This window comes from Sciurus carolinensis, chromosome 11 (assembly GCF_902686445.1).
Source record: "Sciurus carolinensis chromosome 11, mSciCar1.2, whole genome shotgun sequence".
Lineage (NCBI taxonomy): Eukaryota > Metazoa > Chordata > Mammalia > Rodentia > Sciuridae > Sciurus > Sciurus carolinensis.
The window spans coordinates 7,951,123-7,965,236 of NC_062223.1; the positions used below are offsets into that span (position 1 = coordinate 7,951,123).

The 14,114-nt window shown below is 36.5% G+C and overlaps 1 protein-coding gene and 1 non-coding gene across 24 annotated transcripts in view; one reads left to right on the plus strand and one right to left on the minus strand.

Moving 5' to 3' along the window:
• The window catches only part of Ppp6r3 (protein phosphatase 6 regulatory subunit 3), a 131,611-nt gene that overhangs the window by 107,933 nt on the left and 9,564 nt on the right, over window positions 1–14,114 (minus strand). The window contains exon 2 of one of the 23 annotated variants that reach the window (XM_047517170.1): window positions 2,751–2,803. The exons of the other annotated variants lie outside the window; for them this stretch is intronic. The gene's annotated coding sequence lies outside the window, so the exon portion shown is untranslated. The remainder of the gene's footprint in view (window positions 1–2,750; window positions 2,804–14,114) is intronic. 23 annotated transcript variants of the gene reach the window in all.
• LOC124960790 (U6 spliceosomal RNA) lies at window positions 9,315–9,418 on the plus strand. Its single transcript, XR_007104122.1, has one exon. It is a non-coding gene; the product is annotated as a U6 spliceosomal RNA (small nuclear RNA).

The window sequence follows — 14,114 nt, forward strand, 5'->3', positions numbered from 1 at the left end:
AAAGGATGGGGGCAGAGGGGATAGCATACTTTTTCCACAGGAGCACAGCAAGAATCATATACTTCTCAGAAACCATGCAAGCAACAGAATGGAACAAAATATTTAAAATGCTGCAAGAGAAACAACAAAACCACCGACCTTGAATTTTATACCCTGCAAAATTATCCTTCAAATTGTAGGATAAATAAAGACTTACTAGACAGACGAAAATCAAGGAAATTCTTTGCAAAAAGTACTTCAGAGAAGGAAATGATATAGGTCAGAAACCTGACTCTACACATTAAAAGAGCACTGGACAATGACCAGATTTAAAAAAATGTTTTTCAAGGGCTGGAGCTGGGGCTCAGTAGTGGAGAGATCGCCTAGCAAGTGTGAGGCACTGGGTTTGATCCTCAGTACCACATAAAAATCAATAAATAAAATAAAGGTACTGTATCCATCGACAACTTTAAAAAAAGAAACTGTTCATTTCTTATTCTTAACTGATACCAGGTAAGTTTGTCCAAAATATAGTAACAATGTCCTCAATTATGTGCACTTCTGTATTAATGTTTATTTATGAAATGAACAACGAAGATGGTACAAGAGACAAGAAAGAATGAACTAGGAACATGTGGTATGTATTTGTACTACCATTACAAAAAGAAAAAAGCTTAATTTACATACTAGGAAAGCAGAAAAAAATGGGATCATAAAATTATCAATTACATCACAAAAGGCAGAAAAGGTCTGAACAAAAACAGGAACAAAGAACATGTGCAAAAAAACAAACCAGAAATTGATATGGTAGATGTTTTCTAATTGTATCAATAACCGTCAGTGGTCTAAGTACACCAAATAAAAAAGATATTCAGAGCAGATAAAAAAAATAGCTACAAGAAACCCACTCCAAATATGAAGACACCCACAGATTAATAAGTGATAAAGATGAGCCATGCTAACACTAACTAATCAAAAGACAGCAGAAGTAGCTGTATTAATTTCAGACAGAGCACATTTCAGAGCAGGAAGTTTTCGGAGCTAAAAAAGGAAGAAAAAAAAAAAGGATACTACATAACAATAAAGGAATGAATACTTAAAGAAACAACAATCCTTAATGTGCATGTGACTAACACAGTGTAAAAATATATGAGAAAAGCCAGACATGATGGCACATGGCTGTAATCCCACCTGCTCAGGAGGCTGAAGCCGAAGGATCACAAATTCAAAGTCAGCCTGGACAACTCAGTGGGACCTTGTTTCAAAATAAAAATAAAAAGGACTGAGGGTGTAGCTTGGTGGTGAGTGCTTGAATCTACTATTATAGTTGGAGACTTCAACACACCTCTATCAGAAATGGGCAAATCCTGCAGGTTAAAAAAAAAAACAAAAAAACTCAACACCATTAATTCACTAGACACAATGGCCTCACCCACCAATAACAGGTAGATCAGCATATTCTTCTCAAACTCTCATGGAAAGTTCACCAAGATAGATGCCATTCTGGGCCATAAAACGGACCTTGACAAATTTGAAATAGAAATCATTCAATGTTCTCTCAGACCACAATTAAACTAAACTAGAAATCGATAACAGATAAATGGAAAAACCCCTGAATACATGAAAATTAAATAATAATATACATAACGTGGTTTAAAAAAATAAAGTTAAAAAACATTTTGAACTAAATGATAATAAAAATACACTTTTCAAAACCTGTGTGATGCAATCAAAGCAGAGCTTAGGTAGAAATTTACAACCCTGAATGCACATGTTAGAAAAGAAAAATCTCAAATCAGTACTCTATGGTTCTACCTTAAGAAACTAGAAAAAGCCCACAAATTAACTTCAAAGTGAAAACAAGAAAAGAAACAAAGAGGGCAGAAATCAATAAAGTTAAAAATAGGAAATCAATGGAGGGGGAAAAAAAAAATCAACAAACCAAAGCGGGCGTTCTTGTTCTCTCTCTCTCTCTCTCTCTCTCTCTTTCTTTCTTTGGTGGTGCTGGGGATTGAACCCAGGGCCTTGTGCATGCAAAGCAAGTACTCTACCAACTTAGCTATATCCCCAGCCTCTGTTTTCTTTCTTCTTCTTTTTTTCTAATGACAATAAAATTGATAGGTTTCTAGCCAGGCTAACCAAGGAAAAAAATTACAACATCAGAAATGAAAGACAGGACAATCACTACATTTCCCACGGACATTAAAAGAACAATAAGGAGCTAAAGATGTAATTCGGTGCTAGTGCATCTAAGTCCCTGGGTTGGATCCCCAGCACTGTCTTTAAAAAAAAAAGAAGGAAAGGAAAGGAAAGGAAGGAAGAAAAGATGGAAAATTAAATTGAAAGGGAAATAAAGGAACAACCACTCTAGGCTCAAAATTTTGATAACCTCGATGAAATAAAACAATTCCTTAAAAGAGACAATCTGCCAAAACTTATACAAAAGACACAATCTTAATAGCCAACATTTATTTTTGAAAATTGAGTCAGTAATTAATGAGCTTCAAAAAAAACAAAAAGCACCAGGCCCAAATTGGTTTACCAGTGAATCTCTACAATCTCTTTCAGAAGATGGAAAGAAGCATAGAATACTTCATAACTTATTCTATGAAACCAGCATTACCAGGATATCAAAATCAGAGAAAGATATTACAAGAAAAGTCCAGATCAGTATCTCTCATGAACAGAGATGCAAAAACCCTCAACAAATTATTAGGAAACCAAATTCAGTTATGTATAAAAAGAATTACAAACCACAACCAATTACTTACCTCAGCTCTCTTTAACATCTGAAAATCAACTATTTAATCCATCCATCAACAGGCTAGAGAAGAAGAAAAAAAAAATCACAAGATCCTATCAATAGATGTAGAAATAGCATATGGCAAATTCCAATAAACATTTACAATCAAAACACAGAAAACTAGGAATAGAGGGGCTGGGAATATATAGTAGCTTAGTAGCATGCAAGAGGCCCTAGTTGATCCCCAGCACCAGGAACAACAGCAAAAGGACCAGGAGGAGAAGAAATAATTAAGAAAACTAGGAATACAGGGGAGCTTCCTCAAACTGATAAATAATACCTATAAAAATCTATAGTTAACATCACAATTAATGGTCAGAAACTTGAAGCTTTCCCATTAGAATCAAGAACGGGGCAAAGGACATACCCTCTGGACATTCCTTTTCAATATTGTGCTCCAAGTCCTAACTAATGCAATAGGACAAGAAAAGAAAATTAAAATTATATAGCTTGGGAAGGAAGAAATAAAACTGTTCACAGATTAAGATGATCATCTAAGCTGGGGATAAAGCTCAGTTCGTAGAGTGCTTGCCTGTCAAGCACAAGGCCCAGGGTTCAATCCCCAGCACTGCCCAAGGGAAAAAAAAGATCATCTATGTACAAAATCCAAAAGAATGCAGACACACAACTTCCTGCCCTAAGAAGGGATTATGTCAAGGTTGCAGGACACAAAGTTAATATACCAGCAATTAAAATGGAATTTGAAATTTTAAAAAAAACACATTACAGCCAAGTACCATGGCACATGCCCATAGTCCAGCTAACTAAGAGGCTGAGGCAGGAGGATTGTCTGAGCCCAGGAGTTCCAGGCAGGTACGGAATTCCTGGGTAACACAAGGAGATCCCGTTTCAATAAAAGAACAACGACAAAATAACTATTTACATTAGCACACTCCCCAAATGAAATATTTAAGTATAAAACTAACAAAATATGTACAAGATGAACATGAGAAAAACTATAAAACTCTAATAAAAGATATCAAAGGAATTAAACAAATGGAGAATACATATTCATGGATAGGAAGATTCAATGTTGCCATGATGTCAATTACTACCAAATTGATCTCTATATATTCAATGCAATTCTGATCAAAATATGATACACTTGATAAAGAGTTAAATACAAAAAATTCTGAAAACACAACAGTAAGAAAATAAATAACCCACTGAAAACTGGCAAAAGACAGATACTTTCACCAAAGAAGATATACAGAAAGTATACAAAACATGTTCAACATCATATATCATTAGGAAACTGAAAATTAAAATAATAAGATACACATCTATTAAAAGGGTCAAAATAAACCACCAAGTGCAGACAATAGTGTGGAGCAACAGGGACTCCTTGCTGAAAGCTGCTGGTGGGAATACAAAATGGTACAGACACTTTGGAAACTTGCACACTGATTATTTTAAAGCATCTGTATCCACAATGGCGCAAACGTGAGAGCAACCAAGAAGTCCTTCAGTTAATTCAATGAATAAATTTTAGTACATTCAGACAATGGATTATTATTCAATGCTAAAAAGAAATGTTATTAAGCCATGAAAAGGTGGTACACACCTATAATCCCAGCTACTGACTTGGGAGGCTGAGGCAGGAAGATCACAAATTTGAGAACAACAGCAAGACCCTGTCTCAAAATAAAATTAAAAGGCCTGGGGATGTATTTAGAGGTAGAATGCCCTTGGATACAATTCCTAGTACCATCCAAAAAAAAAAAAAAAAAAAAAGAAGAAGAAGAAGAAGAAAACCTAAATGCATACTTCTAAATGAAAAAAGCCAATCTAAAAAGGTTACATACTACATGATTCCAACTACATGACATTATGAAAAAGGCAAAATATAAAGATGGTACAAAGGTCAATGGATGCCACAAGTTTGAAGGAGGGAGGGATAAACTGGTGGATCACAGAGGATTTCGAGGGCAGAGAAACTATGCTGTGTGATACTACAATGGTGGATACCTGTCATTACATATTTGAAAAAACCATAGAACCATTAATACCAAGAATATTCCTGTAATACCAGCAACTGTGGAGGCTGAGGCAGGAGTATTGAAAGTCCAAGGCCAGGCTGGGCAATTTAGGAAGAACCTATCTTAAAATAAAAAAGGATCAGGGAGGTAGCTCAGTGGTAAAAAAACACCCCTGTATGCTTCCCCAGTAGGAAAGAAGGAAAAGGAAAAGGAAAGGAAAGAAAGAATAACCCTAAAGTAAACAATGGACAATAATGTTATCAATGCAGGTTCATCAGTTGGAAGAAATGTACCCTTCTCATGAAAGATGTTGATAAGGGGAGGTTCTGTGAGAACATATAGGGCAACTCTCTCTCTGCACTTCCTGTTCAATTTTACTGTAAACCTAACTGCTCTAACAAATAAAGTTCATTTTCAAATGGTTAAAATGTAAATTTTGTTCTGTATATTCACGGACAATTTTAAAAAGACTTGCTAAAAAAAAATTGATCATTTATAATAGCGCTTAAAAACAATGTCAGATCTCACTTCAGTGGGGAGAAACAGAAAAGCTTTCTGAGAAAAGTTTTCTTCCCATTGCTTCAACAGTTGTATTTTATATGCAAGGACAAAAATCAAAAGAACTCGGCTTATAACTTAGTATTTTACTTGCTTCTGCACTAAACAACGCAGTTTTAAAGAATTTTAAAAACAAATTTTTTTTTATATCAAACCAAAAGCAAGTAAAATCTTCAGTATGGAACAACTAAAACAAATGACGTAGACACACACATACCATATTGGACTCCGTTATTTTTGTAAAATACACATACCCAACACTACACTTTTCTTATAAGCAGATATATACTTATAAGTAGGCAAAAATATAGAAAAAAATCAAGAAAGTAGACATAAAACTAGTATCAGCAAAAGATGGGAAAGGGACTGGGAAAAGGTAATCAGAAGAACTTTAGCCTTCTCTGTATTTCTTTTTCCCAAATAAATCTAACACCTATTACTTGAGTTTCTTACTAAAAAAAAGGACAATGAAATAAAAAATAAAATTTTACAGTATCCTACAGCTCTATTCAAGATTTCACAGTTGAAGCCATAAAAAATTATATTCATTATTCATCAGAGAGTCAGTTTGGCCTTTACCACCAATTCTGTGAAAGTTTATGGCTTTGACATTAGAACACTTAGAAAAAAAAAACAAAAAATCACAAATTCAAATTATGCAGTGTCATTTTCTATTTAAAAAAGGTGAACTTTAATACTACTCCCATTTTTTACAGATAGAGAAAGTGGTGTTTCTCTTAACCACTATGGCTAAACTGTGCCCCTTCCTCAGGCAGCTGCTTTATTTTTTAAGATGAAGATGAAGAGGGGAGGGGGTGGGGAGAGGGGAGAAAGGGAGGAGGAGAAGGAGGAAGAGACAAAAAAGAAATATCCCATACTCATCTTAAAGGAATAAAGAGTAAAAAATAACACATGTAGCTCAGCAGAACAATTGTCTAGCATGTGTGAGGCACTGGGTTCGATTCTCAGCACAGCCTATGAATAAATAAAAGGCCATCATCAACAACAACAAAAAAAACATAAAAATAAATAAATAATACATGTAAACAATCAAGCACAAATGACAACTTACTAGCAGGCATTCCCAAGCAAAACAAGTGACATTTACCAGATCTGAAGGGTAGGTTAAGTGAGCAAGGGAAGGCTGCAGGTTCATACTAAACACAAGGCACTTAAGTAGTGTTCCGATATGGACATGAGGTACCCTGCAAAAGCTCCTATTAGTGTAGGAATACTCACAGATGAAATGACTGGATTAGAGGGCAGTAATCTATCAGTCCATTCTGGTTTGAATGGACTGACTGGGTGGTCACTGTAAACAGGTGGGGAGTGGTTGGAGGAGGTAGGTCACTAGGGGAGTAACCTGGAAAGGTGCATCTTCCCTGTCACCCCTCCCCACCACCTCTGCTTCCATGCTGCCATGCGCTAACAAGCCTTTGCCTTGGGGCCCTTTCCCCATGATGCTCTGCCTCAGCTTGGGCCCAGAGCTTTGGAGGTGGCATCTATGGACCAGGACTTCGAAAACCTTGAGCACCTAAAACACTTCCCACCTCCAAGTTGTTCTTGTCAGGTATTTTGGTCACAGTGACAAAAAGCTAACTAAAACTAGTAACTGATGCCAAGAATTGGAAAACTATTCCTGAAAGTATGGTAAGTAACAAGAATGGACCCTCTCTACCTTGATAAGAGGGTGGACACAAACATGCCCAGTAATGTTTGTTTTTAATCCTCCCTCTCTAACTCACGTCCCCTGTAATCCATTCTCATTCCTTCCCCTTCCACCCTGGAAGAGCATTAAATTCTGCTTTTCGAAGTCTGATTAAAAAAAAAAACTGTTATGCAGCCTCTGCATTTCAAAATCTTTGGCTCCACTAGAAGATACTAAGATAGGATCAAAGGTAGTTATTAACCCTGTGCTTCCGGGATCCACAGCACTGTTCACACTGGCACCAACCCCTGAGCCCTCCTCAAGGAAAGTTATGGCAGAGGCAGGGTGGCACCAGAACTTACAGGGCCTGCTGCCACCTGTCATCAAATAAATTGCAACACTAGCTCCAATCCGCATGCCTTCAGATCCTTCAGCGGTGCTTTTGTTCCTGATTTGCCTCCTGCTAACTTCCTAGTCAAAGAAAAGACTTTAAATGTAAAGAAATGTAAGACAGTCCTCCATTCTCTTAAGAAATGCTGAATTCTATTCTTTTCTGAAATTTCCTCAAAACAGACTATACTCATAATCTATTTTGATGCACATCCCTTTTCCAGATTGTTTCTGGTGCTTTATACTTGGCTAGAGTCACATAAAGGTCCTATTAATGTTTTCAAAACAGCAATTATCCTTGAAATTTTTCCCATTTTTGGAAATAAAAATGACCTAACTAATGTGAACAAGTAGAAAATCTAAGAAATTCTTCATCAACACAGCAACGATCCATATTAAAGGAAACATTCATATTTGCTAGTTCTTAAAATAAAAATCCTCTACTGTCATTTTTAAAGGTTCTTAAATACTGATACTTATTCAAAACATCTATCTGGTACTTGGTAACTAACAGATTGCTTGAATACAAAAGAGTAATCCAAACTGGCAAATAAACACTAGCAACCTAAAAATAATAAACATATCTGCTAGCATGGCCAACAAGAGAAGAACTTTGGGCAGACACCTTAAAACCCTGGATAAGGCCAAACACAGTGGTGCATGCCTATAATCCCAGCAACTCAAAAGGCTGAGGCAGGAGGATCACAAATTCAAGGTCAGCCTGTATAATTTAGCAAGGCCCTGTCTCAAAATAAAAAATAAAAAGGGGTAGGGGGGGCTGGGGTTGTGGCTCAGCAGTAGAATGTTGCCTAGTATGTGTGAGGCACTAGTTTCGATTCTTAGCACCATAAATAAATAAATAATCCATCAACAACTAAAACATATAATATATATATGGCTGAGGATGCAACTCAGTGGTTGTGTGCCCCTGGGTTCAATCCTAATAAAATACATACACACTGGATAAGATATTAAAGAGTTTCTTGAAATGCAAAGCTCAAGGAGAAAATTTTCAGTCACCTCTATACCCACCCCAGAAGGTTTCAGTTGAAGTAAAGCTTCATGAAAGCATGGGATACTGTTCATTTTATTCTTTGATAAAGATCAAATATCCAGACGTGTCCAGTATATAACAGGAGCTCAATGAATACTTGTTGAACACTGACTACAACTGTACCTAGGGTATCTGGCTGTTTTTCTTGAACCAGAACATGATAAATAAAGACCATGACCACACACTCAAAAATAAAAGAAATAAGCTTCCAAAAACAAACAAAAACCAGACCAGAAAGTACATAAACACTAGTATTACCTGTAGAATATATGGTTAATTTTGTTGAAACAACACATTATAGGAAGTATACTTACAGAGTAAGAGATTGCCAATAAAGAACAAGCTGACTTGGTGAAGAACTAGAATTTATCAAAAATTTAAAAATAAGATGAAGCCAGGCATGGTGATGCATGCCAATAATCCCAGCAGCTTGGGAGGCTAAAACAGGAGGATTGCAAGTTCAAACCAACCTCAGCAACTTAGCAAGGCCCTAAGTAACTTAGTGAGACCCTGTCTCAAAATGAAACATAAAAACAGCTAGGGATGTAGCTCAGTGGTAAAGTGCCCCTGGATTCCATCCGTAGTAAAAAAAAAAAAAAAAAAAAATGTGATAAATGAAATTAAACTTGGTCAACTGATAAAATTCCAACTGGACACAGCTGAAAAGAGAATTGTTAAAACCAAAGATGGAGCTGGAAAAAATACCCTTGAAGATAACCTGGAAAGATGAAACAATGGGGCTGGGGTTGTGGCTCAGTGGTAGAGCACTTGCCTAGCTTATGTGAGGCACTGGGTTCGATTCTCAGCACCACATATAAATAAATGAAGATATTATGTCCACCTACAACTGAAAATATTTTTAAAAGAAGATGAAACAATGAAAAACATTAAAAACAACATAGAGTGCTCACTTCAGCAGCACATATACTAAAACTGGAATGATACAGAGATTAGTGTGGCCACTGTACAAGGATCACACGCAAATTTGTGAAACATTCCATATAAAAAACTTAAATTTTTTTTAAAAAGCATAGAAAATGAAGTGAGAAGGTACAAGAAAGTTCTGAACAGTATCAGAAAGAGGTAACTGAAAAAGCAGGAGACAACATCAAAGAAACACAGCTGAAAACTTTTTTTAATTGAAGAAATTTGCCAATCCTCAGAAAGAGCAAGTGTAAGAAACAAGAATTATTTTCCTAAATAATTGTTAGTGAAACTGAGGAAGAGGGGCAAAAGTTTTAAAAGGAAATTCCATTTAGAATTTAGAGGAACAACTGACAACTAACTTCTAAATGATCTCAACAGCAACAATGGAAAAAGAAGATGGCAAACACCACTAAAGTCTAAAGGAAACACTCTCCATCCCAAATCGCCTTTTAAGAATGACAATGTAGAAATTCCTAATTTATGGGATTTTAAGTGCAACAATGAAAATGGGGTAATAATAGAATACAAAGTGGGAGGGCTGTAAGAGTAAAGTATGCCAAGATTCTTATGAGGGCAATTTTTTTTTTTTTTTTTTTTTTTTTTTTGCGGTGCTGGGGATTGAACACAGGGATCTATGCTTGCAAGGCAAGCACTTTACCAACTGAGCTATCTCCCCAGCCCTAAAGATATTAATTAATTCTAGGTTCTCAGTTAAATATGAAACAGCTAAGATTACCTCGAAAGTAGTACATAATTTAAGGGGGAAAAAATTCCACAATACATAAAGGAAGATAAGAAAAATAGAAAAAAAAAGTCATGCTAGGAAGTACAACATAAGAAAGTAGAAGTGAATCAAATATTTCAATTCCAATTAATGCAAATGGAGTAACTCATCAATTTAGAGTCAAATTAAAAACCAAAATACAGTTACTATTTTCAAGGGCACATCTTAAACATTAAAGTCACAAAACAAACACTTGAAAGTAAAAGGTTACAAAAAGATATTCTAAGCAAACACTAACCAATAAGTCACTTGGTATATAGCAATGTGGTATCTGACAAAATATACTCTAAAAGAAAAAACATGCCTAGAAACAAAGATTTACAGAATAACCAACTTTAAGTCACTGGCAATTCAAAAATTCTGAACTTACAGAAGCAAAGCAAAAACTGAGAACCTGAAGAATTTGACAAATCTCCCAACATACCAAGTATTTTAACAACCCCTTCACCCCATAACTGACCAAACAAGCAGACAAAACTAGTTAAGGTTATCACTGTCAATGTGAAGTCAATGAATGTTTCATCCTGTAGTCATGAAAGTCTCACCTTAAACCTGGAAAGATTCTTTTAAACACAGGTGGAAGACTGAAGAAAATCTGTCACAAACCAAGCATTGAAACAAACTTCAACAAATTTCAAAGAATAAAAATCAGTTTAGACCACATCTTAACAGAAAGTAAGTTAGCAATCAATAACAAAGATTTTTTTTAAAAAAGACAAGAAATCGTAATGAAAATCATGAATACATCTCCACCTAAAAGATAAAATTCTACATACAAAATTTATGAGCTACAGCTAAAGTGGTACTTGAAAGGAAATTACTATTTTATTCAGTTATGGTTGGCATGTAAGTATATAAAAGCATATTAAAAGGCTAAAATATAATGAACTAAACATTCTTTTTAAGGAGTGAATACTGCAGGGCATGGTGGAGCATACCTGTAATCCCAAAGCCTGGGGAGGATAAGGCAGGAGGATGACAAGGTCCAGGCCAGACTGGGCAACTTAGCCACACACAATCTCAAAATTTTAAAAGTAAAATAAAAAGAACTGGGGATATAGCTCAATGGTAGAGCACCCCTGAACTCAGTTCCTAGTTCCCCCCCAAAATTTTGTTTTATGACAAAGTTTCCCTGAATTGCTAAGACTGGCCTTGATCTTGGTGATCCTCCTGCCTCCGCCTCCCAAACTGCTGGTATTACAGGCATGAACCACAACCTGTAATTAATTCTAGGCTCTCAGTTAAACCAAACAAGGTTTTATCTTTTTTTTTTTTTTTTTAAAGAAACTTGGTTCTGCCATATATTTCTTTTTTGTTTTAATGGAACTTTTTAATTTTTTTAAAATTTATTTATATGTGATGCTGAGTATCAAACCCAGAGCCTCACACATGCCAGGCAAGTGCTCTACCATTGAGTCACGACTCCAGCCCCTATCATTCTCAACTTGTTACAAGTACCCACACATTTAATTGTGAAAAATGAAAGCATTTTCTTTGAAACTGCTGACAGTGGTGCCTGCCATTACCACATATGTTCTCCATTGTGATGGCTGTCCCAAGCAGTGCAACAGGCCTAGAATGCAAGATCATTTACAGGTGAGAATTGCCGAGAAAGAAAAAACTGTCATTATTCAAAAATGAGAAGATTATCTACATAAAAACCCCAAGTGAGTCCACAGGCCATTTATTAGGTTGAAGAAGTTTCTGCGTGAAAGAGCAAATATGGGGTTGGGGTTGGGGTTCAGTGGTAGAGCCCTCACCTGGCACGTGTGGGGCCCTGGGTTCGATTCTCAGCAACACATAAAAATAAAAGAAAGGTATTGTGTCACCTACAACTAAAAAAGTAGATATTAAAAAAAAGAGCAAATATAAGTCAACTATACTTCCATTTGCCAGCAAACAGAAATGTTAACTTTAAAAACATCATTTACAATAGCACAGAAGCTCTAACATACTCAAAGAATGAATCTAACAAAAGATGTATAAAGGTCAGGCATGGTGGCAGAGGCCTATAATCCCAGCTGAGTTAGGACTGTAAATGTGAGGCCAGCTTAAGCAATTTAGCAAGACCCTGTTTCAAAATTTAAAAAAACAGATGCAGATAGAGCTCACTAATAGAGCACCCCTGAGTTCAATCCCCAGTACCGCATCCCCCCCACCTACAAACACACAAAAACAGAAAAAGAGACATGTAAGACTTGTAAGGAGAAAAGTCATAAAACTTTTTTAAAACAACTAGCTATAAATTAAAAATCTGTAGCTGGGCACAGTGGTGCATGCTGGTAATTCCAATGGCTCAGGAGGCTGAGGCAGGAGGATCCTGAGTTCAGAGACAGCCTTCAGCAACGTAGCGAGGCACTTAGCTTAGCAATTAAGGTTCTTAGCAAGAACCTGTCTCTAAATAAAATATTTAAAAAGGTCTGGGGATGTAACTCAGTGGTCAGGTAACCCTGAGTTCAATCGCCAGTATCAATCAATAAGTAAAAATTTAAAAATCTGTTTACTCATCTACCTGGGTAGAAGGTGGGCTAGAAAGAGGACTAAAAGAACCCAGTTCCTTTTTTGCCTTTAGAATCTGTGCTTTTAATAAACATCTTCTTTTTAAATCCCATAAATACAGTAAAAATAAGCCACAAATTGGGAAAAGATATTTGTCACAAATAATTAATAAAATAATCAGACTACATAGGAATTATTACAAATAAGAAAAGCTAAACAACTAATAATGTGTGTGTGCAGTCAGGAGAGACCAGACATTTCACAAAAATAAAAATTCAAATGGTCAAGAAAAACACAAAAAGATGCTCAACTTTAGTAATAATCAGAGAAAAGAATATTAAACCCAGGCAAAAATAAAATGTGAAAGGATATGAATAGACTTGTCTCCAAAGATAGGCCATTAGGCCTGTAAGTTTTTTAGATAATCACTTTTGCCAGGAACAGTGGAGCACACCTAAAATCCCAGCAATTTGGGAGACTGAACAAGAGGATCCCAAGTTTGAGGCCAGCTTTGGCAACTTAGGAAGATTCTGTCTTAAAATAAAATAAAAAACACTGGAGAGTAGCTCAGTGGTAGATCACTTACCTAGCATGCACAAGGCCCTGGGTTCAATTCTCAGTAGCACAAAAAATACAACCAAATTGGCAAATATAAAAGAGTCTGACAGGGGCTGGGGTTGTAGCTCAGTGGTAGAGTGCATGCCTAGCACCTGTGAGGCACTGGGTTCAATCCTCAGCACCATATAAAAATAAACAAATAAAATAAAGAGGTACTGTGTCCATCTACAACTTAAAATAAATAAACAGTCTGATAGTCCAAGAGCTGGTGAAGCTGTACAGGAGCACTGCTGGTAGAGGAAACCAGCACAACTACTCAGAGAAACAATCTGCATCATCTCCTAAATAAAATGGAAGACATGGATGTCCCACCACCCTGCAATTCTCTCCAAAGCCTACAACCTGGAGAGGTACTTTGGCAATTGAGAGTAGCCTTCTTTCTCACCAGAAACAATCCTATTCTGCACTGCCAAGAAGACTAATAAAATGAGACCCGTCAGCCTAAAATATAACACAAAAGTAGAAAGGAATAAACTGCAGTTCCATGTGTCACTATGGAAAAACATCACATCTAAGGCCCTTACTTCCCACCATTCCCAGTCAATACCATTTCCCACCTTATAATCACTCCCTGACCTTCCCTTGCTTTGCCATTCTTGCTTGGAAAACCACAACCCTATAAATGAAGAACCACATGCTGGGCTTCCAGGGAACAACAGAGCTGTGCTGTCGTGCTTTTCAACTCAGGGTCACTCTGAGAGGCAGGCCACCTTACCCATCTCACTCCCTAACCCATTAACGGTGTTGTTGTTTTGATACTGAGGATGGAACCCTAGGGTGGTTTACCACATCATTTTTTTTTTATTAAATTGAGACAGAGTCTTGCTAAATTGAAGAGGCTGGCCTCCAACTTGTGATCCTCCTGCCTCAGCCTC